This window comes from Adiantum capillus-veneris, chromosome 18 (assembly GCF_014529385.1).
Source record: "Adiantum capillus-veneris isolate H3 chromosome 18, ASM1452938v2, whole genome shotgun sequence".
In the NCBI taxonomy this organism is placed as follows: Eukaryota; Viridiplantae; Streptophyta; class Polypodiopsida; order Polypodiales; family Pteridaceae; genus Adiantum; species Adiantum capillus-veneris.
In genome coordinates, this window is record NC_140948.1 from 73,695,677 (window position 1) to 73,701,115 (window position 5,439).

At 44.4% G+C, this 5,439-nt stretch overlaps 1 pseudogene; it reads right to left on the reverse strand.

Annotated features, from left to right (window-relative positions):
- Window positions 1–4,080: 4,080 nt before the first annotated feature.
- On the reverse strand, window positions 4,081–4,956 carry LOC147435873 (uncharacterized; annotated as a pseudogene).
- Window positions 4,957–5,439: the final 483 nt, after the last annotated feature.

The window sequence follows — 5,439 nt, forward strand, 5'->3', positions numbered from 1 at the left end:
TCTCTCTCTCTCTCTCTCTCTCTACCTCCGCGCGTCGTTAGTGAAAAGGAAAGAGAGAGGAGAGAGAGAGAGAGAGAGAGAGAGAGAGAGAGAGAGAGAGAGAGAGAGAGAGGAGAGAGAACACACACTCTCTCTCCTCTCTCCCTGTCTCCACCATATTTCTCCCCTCTCTCTATAACACAACACACAACAAACTCTCTCTCCTCTCTTCTCACTCTCTCTCTCTCTTCTCTCTCTCTCTCTCCTCTCTCTCTCTCTCTCTCTCCAAAGCAGACCAAACAACACACACACAGACACTCTCCCTGTCTCTCACTCATTCTCTCTACCTCCCCACAGTACTAAAGGCGTGCGTAGAGACTTCCAAAGAGTAGTTGGGTGTCTCCGCGCGCCTTTAGTATACACACACACACACACACACACACACACAGAGTTTCTGTGTGTGTGTGTGTGTGTAAGAGACAGAGATATGGAAATTTCCTGTGGACAGAGAAAGAGAGAGAGAGAGAGAGAGAGAGAGAGAGAGAGAGAGAGGAGAGAGAGAGGAGAGAGAGAGAGAGAAGAGAGAGAGAGAGAGAGAGAGAGAGACCTTTGTGAAAGAGAGAGAGTGATAGAGAGAGAGAGGGAGACCTTTGAGAGAGAGAGAGAGAGAGAGAGAGAGGGCCAGACCTTGGTTTTTGTTGTCACAGAGAGTCTGTCTCTCTTTCTCCTTCTCTTTGTTGCAGACGCACTTTATGTTGCAGACTCTCACTCTCTCACTCTCTCTCACTTTCACTCTCTCACTCTCTCTGTTGCTCTGTCTCTCACTCTCGTGGTCTCTCTCTCTCTCTCTCTCTCTCTCTCTCTCTCTCTCATACTTTTTACGGATTGATGCCGCTTTAAATGACCAAACATGGGGCATCAATCCGTAAAGATACTTTTTAAAGACACATGTGGGGCACCGCCCGGTGTTAACGGTAACACGTGTCTAGAGGGGGAGAGAGAGAGAGAGAGAGAGAGAGAGAGAGAGAGAGAGAGAGAGAGAGAGAGAGAGAGAGAATCATAGAAAGAGAGACAGGTAGAGTGAAAACTCAAAAATTGAGAGAGAGAGAGAGAGAGGGAAACTTATTATTGTCACAGAGAGAGAGAGAGAGGGAGAGAGAGAGAGAGAGGGACTGATTCTTGTCAGAGAGAGAGAGAGAGCAATGGAGCAGACGGCTCCCAAGGAGTTTCTACAGACTCCTCCCAAAAAAGAACATCTCTTTCTCTCTCTCTCTCTCTCTCTCTCTCTCTCTCTCTCTCTCTCTCTCTCTCTTTCTAACAATAGCTAGCAGTGTGTGTGTGGAAACAAACAAATCTATACTGTTGAACACACATAGCCACAAACACACACATAGACATAGAAACTCTCTCTCTCTCTCTCTACAAAATACATACACACACACGACACAGGGGCTCTCTCTCTCTCTCTCTCTCTCTCTCTCTCTCTCTCTCTCTCTCTCTCTCTCTCTCTCTCTCTCTCTCTCTCTGTACTAAAGGCGCATGGAGACAACCAAGTACACTTTGGAAGTCCCTACGTGTGCCTTTAGTACTGTGGAGAGAGAGAGAGAGAGAGAGAGAGAGAGAGAGAGAGAGAGAGAGAGAGAGAGAGAGAGAGAGAGAGAGAGAGAGTTTGTGTGTGTGTGTGTGTCTTGGTGTGCTTTGGAGAGGGAGAGAGAGAGACAGAGAGAGAGAGAGAGAGAGAGAGAGAGAGAGAGAGAGAGAGAGAGAGAGAGAGAGAGTTTGTGTGTGTGTGTCTTGGTGTGCTTTGGGGAGAGGGAGAGAGAGAGAGAGTTTGTGTGTCTTGGTGTGCTTTGGAGAGAGAGAGATTTTGTGTGTGTGTGTGTGTGTGTGTGTCTTGGTGTACTTTGGAGAGAGAGAGAGAGAGAGAGAGAGAGAGAGAGAGAGAGAGAGAGAGTGTGTGTGTGTGTGTGTGTGTGTGTGTGTGTGTTTTGATGTGCTTTGGGGAGAGAGAGAGAGAGAGAGTGTGTGTGTTTTGGGGAGGGGAGAGAGAGAGAGAGAGAGAGAGAGAGAGAGAGAGAGAGAGAGAGAGAGAGAACAAAGATGACATTGATTCCTGATGAATAGGATTAAGGTGCAGTAGGCAGAAGAGACTAAAACCCTACCCCGAGCTTTTGCTAGGATTCCAACCTTTACAGGCTCAGTTGCTTAGAGCTTCTGCCAAAAGAAATGTTGACTTTTGTCAGGACTTTGATCAAGAAGAGTCAATCTGTGAAGATGAGTCAGACAGGTCAGCTAGCCAAGAGGATCCCTCACCCTACAAGGTTCCCTCACCCTCTACAGTACTTGTAAAGAAAAATACAAGAAAGAGGAATATAGAATTCTCAGATGATGCACATCTCCCAGCAAGCAGTCCTTGTGCAAGTAAAGGTAAAGCCAAAGAGGATGTGCCTTCTCTGGAAGAGCCAGCTGTAATTGATGAGAGGCTGTTCAATTTTGCAGCATCATGTGGTGCTGGGGACAAATATGATCTAGTTCATTCTATGTTTAACCCAAAATTTGATATTGAAGACCTTGTAGCTCAGCACAGTGAATTCTTGCAGCGCTACAGAGATCAATTTGAACTTATGGTGTAGGTAGGGAGGGTTGTTCTGCCCAGTATGGCTGTAGTTCATTTAAATGACTGCGGTGGCAAAGGACGGGGACTGAAGAAGTATAGGGAATTACCACCTACTTGCCGACATTCAACTTGCCCTTTGCACCAAAAAGAGTGCAAACTTATTCAGGAATCCTTTGGCTTTTTGATTTACCTAAACAACCTGTTTGGATTCCTCATGCAGAATCCTGATGCGGTGATAGAGGAACAGGATGCAGCACCAGATGAAGAATACGAGGAGACAACACACATACAAGCAGTCGAGGAGGTTGAAGATACACCTAACCTTGAGGTTTAGGCAATTGAAGTTCAAAGAAGTAAGATGCTCTTTGTGAAAACAACATAAATCAAACTACCCTTCGACGTCAGTAACTTCACTTAGAAGCATGCTCAGATGATGTTGCCTGCTATGCCTGAGTTCAGGATTGGAGACAGGCCTATATTTTTTTACATGATGTGCAAAGCATCTTTTATTTAAGGGAGGACTTCTCCCTGGCTATCATTTCCAGAATCCAAGAGGAGAGGAGTGGATATGTTTCAGAGGATAGTAGCGATGATGAGGCAATGGAAACATCCATCAATCCAATGGAATGCCTCCGAAGTTGCTTTGAGAAAGCTGAAAAATACAAGGAGACACTACCAGATGAAGGCACCTTCGAAGGACTAATACAAAACCTAAGACCATCAACAAGTCACAAAGAAGTGGAGGATTGGTTTAACCATTCAGGTCAGGAGTCAATTACATCTGTGGACCTGTGTGGCAGGAAAACCACTTTTTGCAGGATGAGAGTATCATGGTAACTCTCTCTCTCTCTCTCTCTCTCTCTCTCTCTCTCTCTCTCTCTCTCTCTCTCTCTCTCTCTCTCTCTCTCTCTCTCTCTCTGTGTGTGTGTGTGTGTGTGTGTGTGTGTGTGTGTGTGTGTGACTTACTCAGACATGATATGTGCAGTCTTGGATTGCTAACAAGGATGACTTCCTTCGACGACGGACTCGAGAGTATCGTGGAAGGGATGTGGCCCTAGCACAGTACCTTTCGAAGCTTTGCGAGGTGCCGATAATAGTTTTTCACAATGGAATGTCACAAGAGGGTACAACAGCAACTTACACATTAAAGACACTATCACGCTTCTTAGGTGGACCCGTGCTGCCCAAAAGTGCAGATAAAGTCATTCTTGTGGACAAAGTGTTTGCCAGATTGTTTTGGTTATTGCCTGGGCTATATAGGTGGTCGGGTGGCGTATTACTACACTTACACAGCAATGGCACTAGCTCTTGGCAGACAAAACCCGGATGAACTGTTAGAGTATGGCAAACATCTCATGAATTGTTACAAGGGTGGTGTGCCACCAAAAAAAATTGAATCTTTAAATTCTTGACACACTTCAAGTAGCAATTGTATTAAGAGCATGTATTACAAAAATATTGAAATTTTGTACAACGTTAGCCACTCAGATTATCTTTTACCACTTGTGGTTCACATACACCATTGTCTCTCTCCATCTTCGTTGACCTTCACGAGCACTGGAGTTGGTGTATACCATTGATCTTTTAATTTTATTTTGTTGTAAATGTCTCATGGCTTGTGCTGTTGCTGAAGAGGCCAAGACTTCTTTTTCCTGCATTCGATGAATGATTCTACGATAGAACCATTCAAATAGTTCTCTCAAACTGTTAGCCTTGATTCGAGAGCCGTCATGTCGTGTGTGCCTGAAATAGGCATTTCTGGCCATGTAATGAGACTTTTCCATCCCTTGGGTATTCCATATGGCCGGGTTCCCATACTTTTGTATAAAATATGGTAAATGATTGAAAATGATGTGCTGGATATGAAAACAGATTACTTAGAATGTTTTACACTCACATAGTTACACATAAAAGAGAATCAAAATACACAATAATACCATGTAGTGAGTAATCTGGGTGTCTGTCCATGCTGTCTTGAATGATTTCTTGAGAATATTGAGATTCTCCTTGAACTTGTTCATATCACCTTGTGACCAGTCATCTTTGTCGCACATCAAAAATAGCATGTCTATCGATCGCCAAAACCTCAGCCTTCGCGTTACGAGTAGTTGGTTCTTGATCTTTGACTCAATATGTAGCTTTTTCCAGCTCTGATATTCTACCTTGCTAACATAAGATGTGTTATATATTCTTCCATGCTTTCTTAGCTTCGGATCTCGTATTCCTAGGGGTTTCCATAAAAACCTCCATGTCTTCAACCCACCGATGGATGGTTTGCATGGGACATCCTTCTCAGCAGTTGATCTCTTTTCATCCTGCTGGATTTTCACATTGCCACCATGAAGCCCCATATCCGATAGTACAATTCTAAGCACTGCAGGGCCATCTGTCGCTCTTTTGAGTTTGTGATTTTCAAAGCAAACCCGATATATAAGTAGACCAATTTCTCCACAATTCTACAAAGGGCATGCATTGTACATATGTGGACATTCACAAGTGGTATTTTCAAAACCGGTCAAAAAGCAGGGTCCTCAATGTGACGTGTTGGAGCTTTTCTCCACCACTTTGGGTCCATGACCTTTGCAGGCTCCATGCAGAACAAACACGGCGACCTACACTTTAATGGTAAAAGTATGCCAAGCGTGCGTAGCACTTGAATTTTAGTACAAGGTAAAAAGGTTAAGGATGGGGCTATGTTAAAGGTTGAGAGGGAACCAAACACGTTTCGCTCAGTGAGGAGCTCATCAGTGGTAGGAGGTAGGTAGTAGGTTTTAAAAAGAGTTCAAAAGAGGGAGGGGGAGTTTATATAGGAGGTGGGTTGGGGAATGACAAAGAGGGGGGGG